The sequence below is a fragment of the Phoxinus phoxinus genome, assembly GCF_949152265.1.
Source record: "Phoxinus phoxinus genome assembly, chromosome: 15".
Taxonomy (NCBI): Eukaryota; Metazoa; Chordata; class Actinopteri; order Cypriniformes; family Leuciscidae; genus Phoxinus; species Phoxinus phoxinus.
Genome location: NC_136890.1, coordinates 27822161 through 27831858, shown reverse-complemented (window position 1 = coordinate 27831858; position 9698 = coordinate 27822161). Strand labels below are relative to the sequence as shown.

The following is a 9698-nucleotide window of genomic DNA, read 5'->3' as shown; positions in this document are numbered from 1 at the left end:
TGATAATCTGTCTAAATATGTTTGGATTAGCATGTGAGATGAGCATGTTGATGATGTGTTTGGAATAAGCTGTGCAAGTGTTCCTGTGAATGTGACTGTCTGAATCAGACATATTGCTCTACATTTGTCTGTGATTGCATGTATGCATATAACAGATATAAGCATGGTTATAAAGCTTCTGGGGCTAGTTGTCACACAAGGCTGTCTCAGAAACTATATGTTTTTGTAAAAAGTCCAAAAAACATTAATGTGTCATATGATATACAGTAGTCAGCATTTGAAGTGGATCAAAACCTTTCATCAAACTTTTTTGATCCACTTCAAATGTTGACTAGACACACACACCTTGACTAGACATACCCCTACGTTTTCTTTCACATTTTATGTTATGTTAAACTACTTTAAATACTTTTTTCCCACATCAATCTACACTCCATGCACCATAATGACAAAGCAAAAAAAATAGATTTGTGTTGCAAAACCAACTTTGCAAATTTATTAAAAAGGAAAAACTGAAATAAGTACACCGTCTTATCACAATCACACATTAGCCAATCACCTGCGGATAACACACAGACACACACAAAAAGAAAAATAATCACTCAAGTAACAGCCGACAGGGACAAGTCAACCTTGCTGTTGAAATTTTTAAATTTTTCATAATTGTTAAAGCCTTTAAAAGGCTGGTTCCATTGTGAAATTTAACCGACAACATCGCCAGCCATTGGACCATGTTGTCACAAAAAAATCAATGAGTGTTAAATGAACCGTTTTCTTTTTCCTGGCCAATGATGGTGGAAATGATCAATAGCATTTTTTGTAGCTAAGACTCTAATGTATGTGTCTATATAAAAATTGATCTTGACTAAAAAAGTATGACACCTAGCCCGGGTCTCGCCTACACATTGTTTCTGTGCACTGTAGATACAGATACAGCAGTTGACCACGTTCAGCCAGAGGTCCATCAGGCAAGTTTATCTGAGAGATTGATTCCAACTTTGTTCATGAAGTGTGAATGAACACTTAACACTGCAGTGACAGCTTGCAAGGCTCATGAATGTAATTACAGCTCCAAATCGTGACATAAATAAGCTCAGCTATTGCATATAATAAGGTTGTAATGAAAGGCTGTCATGAAGGCACAAATTCGGATCATGTATTTAGGAACAGTTTGGATACATCATTGCATGGACTTTTAATTAAGCCACAGAACTTAACCCTAGGGCAGAGGCTCATCTTGTTGTCTTGAAGATAATCATTAAAAAATTTAATTAAGATAAAAAATGGATAGTAATACAGTCGGGTATGAATTCAAAGTTCATTATAAAGCTTTATAATGAAAAGTCGCATAATTAAATCACTAATTTTGAGCTCACAGCTAAATATATAGCTGGCCAAGAAACACAAACCCCTCTTCTGTGCTGTTTCTGTAGCTCTAAGGTTAGGAAAATGCTAAGAAAATGTAAAAAAAAAACTTGCGGGATAACATACAGAGTAATGTACTGTAGCCTACTGTACATTATGCTTAATTTCCCTCTGTATAATTATGCCAGAGGTTTTTTTCATGACTCCTAGAAAGGTCATGGGTTCACATTATTTCAAAATTATATTATACATGCTTACACAATGCCAACCATTTTCAGCATCTTATTTACTTAGGTTTACAGTATGTCATGCGTTATAATTATCATAAGAAAGCAACTCACTACTGTCTTAGTAAATTAGCTTTCTTAGACATGGACTGCAAATATGTCAAAACACTGCCCATCAAATTTTAGGCCTGAGACAAGAGAGCAAGAGTCATTATTGATGTTTTCTTGGCCTCTGTCCTTCCCTCTTGTCAAAAGAAAGTGAGACTCTTTTATTCAGTTCTACCAGAAAGACTCAGGAGGCAAAAATAACGTAACAAGCATACATTTATTAACAGCCCAGCAAGCAAGTAATGTGATATAAAGTTCTTTGGCGTAGGCCCCGTCCATACCTCGCAATCTGAAGGTACGGAATCTGCATTTCCTGCCCGAAGACGAAGCCAGGGCACAGCCGACCCCCTGGTATGTATGGGAAGGGACCATCCTGGTGGTGGTGGGGAGGATGGAGGGGAAGGGACCATCCTGGTGGTGGTGGGGAGGATGGAGGGGAAGGGACCATCCTGGTGGTGGTGGGGAGGATGGAGGGGAAGGGACCATCCTGGTGGTGGTGGGGAGGATGGAGGGGAAGGGACCATCCTGGTGGTGGTGGGGAGGATGGAGGTGAATGTAGGCGTCAGCATCTGCAAACTCAGATATGTGTAAGTATCTTTTATACTACAAGTATTAGAACATGATTGGATAGATGAGAAGGTAAGAAGGAAATAAGAGAAGGAAATAAGTGAAATAAGAGAAGGAAATAAGTGACGTAACAATTGAGTCTTCCCGGCATAACTTACGCTAAAGCTTTAATTTCTTCCTCCTAATCGCTGCTTGGCGGGGCGGGGGGTATTGTTGAGGTGAGCATGCCGGGTGAGATGCTGTCATAGTCTATTACGCTCGATTATGCTTACTGTGCTCTAAAAAGGCCTGATTTTGCATTGCACATTTCCCTCGCAACTTTTTTTTTTTTCAAAAGGCAAGTTAAGCAATAATGTTTTTCTAGTGTGAGCTCCCAATAGATGTGGGCCATTTAAAACCGAGCAACAAAACCGGAGTCAGCGAATTGAACTCACACTGCTGATACATAAACTCCATAGAGAAAATGACAGATTCTCAGAATATCCATGGATTCATTCTTCAAAAACCCAGTGAATGCAAGAAAGTTGTTATTGCGCGGCACGCATTGCAGCGTGTGATAATGTTTACATTTTAGTGGGTAGCAGTGTGTTTATCCATGCGGGCTGAGGGTGAACATGGCCTGTTATTAGGGTTCAGGTGTGATGGTGCGGAATGCTAGAGGTGACTAATGATGGTGCATGAGCACATAATGGCAGCATTCAGCTTCATTAAACGCGGCTTTAAAAACCGCTAGACACACCAAAAAATAAGATGTCTCAGACTGGCATGTGCATCAACTATTGGTCTCGCAAACGGTGAGATGTATGAATAGGTCCAACACTCAAAAACAGACCATTGTCATAAACGCATTTTATTTTTATTTTCTCCACCTGTTTATTACAAATGCATACTGGGCCAATACAATTGAGCGAAGATCAGTAATAAATATTATCATAATGAATGAGTGCCATTTTTACATACCATATTTACATAGGGATTCATCACTACACTATATTGCCAAAAGTATTGGGCTCCACCACTGGACTCTACAGCAGTGGAGTCGTGATCTCTGGAGTGATGAATCACGCTTCTCTGTCTGGCAATCCTATGGATGAGTCTGGGTTTGGCGGTTTCCAGGAGAACAGTACTTGCCTGACTGCATTGTGCCAAGTGTAAAGTTTGGTGGAGGGGGGTTATGGTGTGGGGTTGTTTTTCAGGGGTTGGGCTTGGCCCTTTAGTTCCAGTGAAAGGAACTTTCAGTGAAGACATTTTGGACAATTTCATGCTCCCAACTTTGTTGGAACAATTTGGGGATGGCCCCTTCCTGTTCCAGCATGACTGCGCACCAGTGCACAAAGCAAGGTCCAAAAAGACATGGATGAGCAAGTTTGGTGTGGGGTAACTTGAATGGCCTGGATAACCCGATAGAACACCTTTGGGATGAATTAGAGGGGAGATTGTGAGCCAGGCCTTCTTGTCCAACATCAGTGCCTGACCTCACAAATGCGCTTCTTGAAGAATGGCCAAAAAATGCCATAAACACACTCCTAAATCTTGTGGAAAGCCTTCCCAGAAGAGTTGAAGCTGTTATAGCTGCAAAGGGTGGGCCAACTCCATATTAAACCCTACGGATTAAGAATGGGATGTCAGATTAGATTTTTTTGTATTGATGATTGTTTGATGAATCTTTGTTTCTGATCTGATTAACATTAAAATAATTATAGGTTTATCAGTATCAGCCAGAATTTTAATACCAGTACATTCCTAATTGAAATAGTGCTTCAAGGTACTATTTAATTTTTTTAGTTTCTTTACCAACTGACTGAAATGCGCTCTATTGTATATCACTCTTAAAATATCACTTAATTTTTTGGCGTCTATGGTTCCATTTAAAAACCTTTAACATCGATTGAACCTTTCCATTGCACAAAAGGTTATTTGTAGTGTGAAAAGGTTCTTCAGAGTCAGATTATTGAAATGTTTTTCACACTAAGACATTTTTTTTACTTTTAAGAACTGTTTACTGAAAGGTTCTTTTGGGAACCCAAAAATGTTTCTTCTGTGACATCGTTGTGAAGTCCCCCTTTTGGAACCTTTAATTTTAAGATAGCTGCCGTTTTGTCTCTTTCAATTAGAATCAAACAAACAAGAGGATCATTCAGGTTTCATGCACAGACTTTGCAAGCACATATTTCACTGAATGTTTCAGAGTGGTAGTTTTTTTTTTTTTTTGGTAATTTTCTTATACATTTTAGATACAAAGTTATAAACTATTTAACTTTGATACACTTGATACTTGCTGGAAAACGTCTCGGGTTACGACTGTAGGGAACGAGACACTGCGTCGATACGACACTTTGGGGAATGCCCCCAGCGTAGAGCGTCTGAAGCATAAATTAAACTATTTAAATTCTGATTGGCGTTGCATCCTGACGTAACAGAGTTAGCTTTTGCGATGAAGCAAGTCACTCCCAGGCAGGGGAAGGCATGGAGAAGGGACGCAGTGTCTCGTTCCCTTTCGAGGGAACTCGCACTGCGTCAATACGACACTTTGGGGAACGAGTACCCACTATGCCACAACGAGCCCTGCTTGTCCCTGTGTGAAGCTGCGCACAGGCACACTTAGGACAAAAGCACTAGAGTGCCTGGCGTAGAAGGAATGTCCAGGCTATAGAATCTAATAAAAGTATGAGGGGTGGCCCATCCTGCGGCATCGCACACTTCTTGGATCGGGGCCCCTGAAGACATGCCTCTGGTTAAATGAGCCCTCACGGCCAAAGGTGAAGGCAAGCTGGGCACCTGATAGGCCACAGAGATAGCCTGAACGATCCAGTTACTGATGGTCTGTTTGGATGCAGGAAGCCCCTTCTTGGGTGACCCAAAGCACACCAGCAACTGGTCTGACTTCCGCCATGAAGAAGACCTCTGAACATAAATCTTGAAAGCTCTGACAGGGCAGAGGAAATTAAGTCTTTCTTCATCCGCCGTCACGTGAGGTAAGGGATGAAAAGCCTGCAGTAACCGTAGGCCATGCCACATTAGATGGCACTTTAGGCACATAGCCTGCCACTTTAGGCACATCTGCCTGCCTGGGATGCAAGATAGCCTTAATATTGCCAGGCACCCGTAAGATATAGAAAGGGTCTGAAGATCTCCTATTCTCCTCAGAGAAGTAATGGCTAATAAAAAAGTTACCTTGAGCGAAATGTTCAATGTTCTTGGCCTCAGCCAACTCCGGAGGTTCGAAGGGAACCACTGCCAGGTCCCACGAGGGAACTCTGGTCCGAGTCCCATGTCTCATCCTCCAAGCCACATGGAGGAAACATATGACCAGCTGATGTCTTCCTAAAGGGCCATTACCCAGAGGAGTTTGGAAAGCCGTGATGGCAGCAACATACACTTTGAGTGTGGACGGGGTAAGACCAGCAGAGAAGCGATCCTAGAGGAACTCCAGCTCTGAAACCACCAGGCAGTTAACTGGGTCCACCTCATGCTCTCTACACCAAATGGTGAAACATTCCATTTTAGATCGTACAATTAACTTGTGGAGGGAGCTCTAGAGTTGAGTATGGTCTTGACTACTCCTGCTGACAGGCCAGCCTCTCTGTACTGTGCCCCCTCAGGGGCCAAACCCACAGTGTCCATAACTCTGGCCGAGGGTGAAATATTGAGCTGCAACAGCAGGCCCCTCCTGATGGAGCTATCCTATTGAGAGCCCTCTAGGAGTGATATTATGTCTGAGAACCATATTTGGGCCGGCCACAATGGGGCTACTAGCAGTAGACAGACCCCTTCGCGACGGACCCTCTCCAGAACTACTGGGAGCAGAGCGATCGGGGGAAATGCATACAGGCGCCGGCTCTGCCCCTCCTGCACCATGGCATCCAACCCCAGCGTGGCTGATTGCGTGAGAGAAAACCACAGTGGACAGTGTGTTGCCTCCTGAGAAGCGAACAGATCCACTTCCACTGGGCGAACCTCTAGCATATCGACTCTACCACCTCATAGAGGGCGTGGTTTCAGACACCTCTGATGATTTAGATAGGACACCACTGACATATTGTCTGTTCTCACAAGAATGGGGTGACCATTGAGGTCTGGCAGGAAACTCGTCAGCTCAGAAAGCCGCCAACAGTTTATGTGCCAGGAAGAATGATGGTCCTGCCATAGACCTCTCGTAAAGCGGCCGTCCATGACGTCTGGCGACATGACGTTCCCAGCACGGGACCTGGGGACAGGAACCAAGGTTTCTTCAACATAGATGGGGAACGACGGCATCTGCACGTAACCCTGATAATGCGGAATGGTTCTCCCTCAGAGAAAACCCCTTGGTTTTCAACCACCACTGCAGGGCCCTCATGTGCAGAAGGCCGGCTAGAATCATGTTATATGCTGCTGCCATGAGCCCTGACACTCTCTTTTTTGAAAATGTTTTACAGTGATGGCCTGGCCTAGCTTTACCCTGGTCACAGTGGATGGGCTCGATCCGTGCAGGCAACAGTTGTGCCTGCATCGTAACCGAGTCCCCCACCACCCCACCACCCCACCACCACTTTCCTTTGTGTTGAGTCTCAAGCCCAAGCTCTGGATGTGGGCAAGGACGACATCTTGATGCCGAACTGCCAGCTCCTGCGACTGGGCCAGAATAAGCCAGTCGTTGATGGGATGTATCACCCTGATACCCTTAACCCTCAGGGGAGCTAGAGCTGCATCCATGCATTTGATGATAGTGAGAGGGGAGAGAGCTAGGCTGAACGGAAGAACCCGATATTGGAACGCTTCGCCCCCGAAAGCGAACCTCATGAACTTCCTGTGAGATGGATGGATGGATGGATATGTGGAAGTATGCGTCCTTCAGATCAATCGTGACAAACCAATCCGATTTAATTTGGCTCACAATGGTGGAAATAGTGAGCATCTTGAACCTAGATCTTAGATCTAGAATTGGATGCAACCCCCTAGGCTTCTTGGGAACTATGAAGTAGCGGCTGTAAAACCCGGACTCCCTGTCCGGCGGAGGAACACTGCCAACAGGGAGTTTACTTCTTGTTCCAATACCCGACCCTGCTGTGTCCCGAAGCGCAGCTGACGGCGAGATACAGGCATTGATTTCCTGAGGGCTCCATGGAGGAGCAAAAACTTCAGAGGTCTCCGCATAGCGACAGGACCTTACCCGAAGCTGTCTTCAAGAATATAACAGTCCTCAGATTGGTTTTTTCTTTGGAAAGCGTCGGGGAAGAGTGTTGCTTCGACCCCCAGGCTTTCTCGGGGGGGCTCAAGAGGCAACCACTCATTCACTGCTGCTTAAACTAGGAGCTTGGCTCATAATGTGCGTGGGCAGCCCCCTCGAGAACTGCCCATGCATGCTCTGCTCCCAGCTTAGTCAGATGGTTATTTCATCTTTTTTAATTCCTCAGAATTAAATGCAGCCATAATAACCAGACAAGTAAAACATGGTCTGAATGGTAGGCTGAAATATTTAGCTCAAAGTCAGATAATATTCCACCATTTTTTATCAGAATCACCAATTCATCAGAATTAAATGTATACATAAACACCAGACAAGTGAAACCCAGTCTGAATGATAGGCTGTATAAAAATATAGAACTCATCAAAGCCAGATAATATTTATGCATGAAAATCTAGAAATTAATTTCAATAGTAACGTTACATTGAGTTTAATTAGTCTTGTAATGAGATCTACTAATATTGTTAGTGGCGAGAATTTTCACGTGAATAAATGCATAGGATCCTCAAACTCTGTTAGAATTCTTCAATGGTCTAGTAGTGGTAGATCTTTTGCCAGGCGTGTCAGAGGTTACGGGTTCTAATCCGCACTCGTATAGGTTTTTTTTTCTCATCAGATCCGAATGTTCATCAGTGGTTGTATATCAAGCAGGGACACGTTTGTGCGAGTGAAGACTGTGCGCGAGCCACAAAAGAAAACTGTATCCATGCAACTAGCAGCGGCAACAAGCGCTGAGTTTGATTTAAAAAAACAACACATTTTAACGCAAGATCGTCTCTTATTTAATAACGAACTAAATTAATGCTCTGCTAGTTAACAGGAGATGTTTTATTTATTTGTATTAGGTACATCCGTGCCTCATAATGTTTCAAAATGTGGTGGGGGACAATATCGATCCTGAGAAAAAGTGGTGGGGACATGTTGCACCGGCAAATTACACCGATACACATGATCAATAAAAGTTAAAGCTCCACTTTCACGTGAATGCTTTACTTTGCGTGTCAGAAAGTTTGAATCCATGTGCTAACACACTATCACTGTAAAGCTGCTTTGAAACAAACAAGCGCTACATAAATAAAGGTGACTTGACCATCATATATTCTGCTATATAAACAGCATAAACTAATTAGAACACCATTTACTTGCCTCAAAAAAGTCTGGTATTATTATTATTTATTGCTAAACTTCAATATGTGAATTATTCCATCAGAAAATTAACACTTTTTAATGTTGTCAGACTTTAAAACAACGAAGCTGCGCACTTCAGTTGATCTCTCCAATTCAGAATCTGACACAGACTGATTCATGTTCCACACTGGTCACACAAATTTCAGTTCAGTTCGAACCAGATGCTTATTTGTATTGATGATTCTAATTTGATTATTTTATATCCAATTGTTGATATTTGTGTTTTGAAAATGTTTTTGATGGATGTTTTGACTCCTAACCAATTTTCTACATTAAAATTTTCTTTTTATTTGGGCTTGCCAGTAAAATTCATTTCGGGCTACCAAAATTTGAAGAGTGCCTGCCCGAAGGGCTACCAGCGAATTAGAAATTTTGCGAGCCCTGCAAACAGTAATCGATCACAAAACAATTGGTTCATTATTCTAAGGGCCGGTAAACAGCCTTATAAAAGTGAAAGCTTACAAAAGCTACGGTTAACACTATATCAGCACTAATGTTGGCTAGCAGGCGAGTAGAGCCAAACAGTGTTGCCCTTTGTTTACATCATAGAAATAACATAACTTATAATTGTAACTGTTAATAGAAAACTCAACTAGAAATAATAAGACGAGTTGTGATCCATAAACAACAGATTGTCCCGACAAAGTGGGAACTGTTCCATTTCAGGAGAAGCTTTTATGCGTAGCCTGCATTGTACTCTCTTAGGTTCTGCAAGCTGTTCTCCGTAAAATTTGCAGCACACAGATAAATGTTGATGTTAAAATATTCAGGAACAGTGTTTAAAATAAATTTTAACCTCTATGTTCGTCAGTCGAAGGACAAACAAATTAGTTTTGGAAACGGGGTGAACAAAACAGCATCTCTTTGCCAGCGACAACACTGTCTTCTCTAATGCAGCTCCACCAGGCCTCGTCCCATTTTCTTGCGTATTCCGCTGGAGGAGATTATTTAAATAAGTAACATTGTGACTTCACAAGATCCGGAAAAATATGTTGTAGTCTAAACAAGTCGTTCGT

The 9698-nt window shown here is 42.5% G+C and overlaps 1 protein-coding gene across 7 annotated transcripts in view; it reads left to right on the top strand.

The window, feature by feature from the left end:
- Nucleotides 1-9698, top strand: part of doc2g (double C2-like domains, gamma) — a 78152-nt gene that overhangs the window by 17099 nt on the left and 51355 nt on the right. The gene's annotated exons all lie outside the window — the stretch shown is intronic.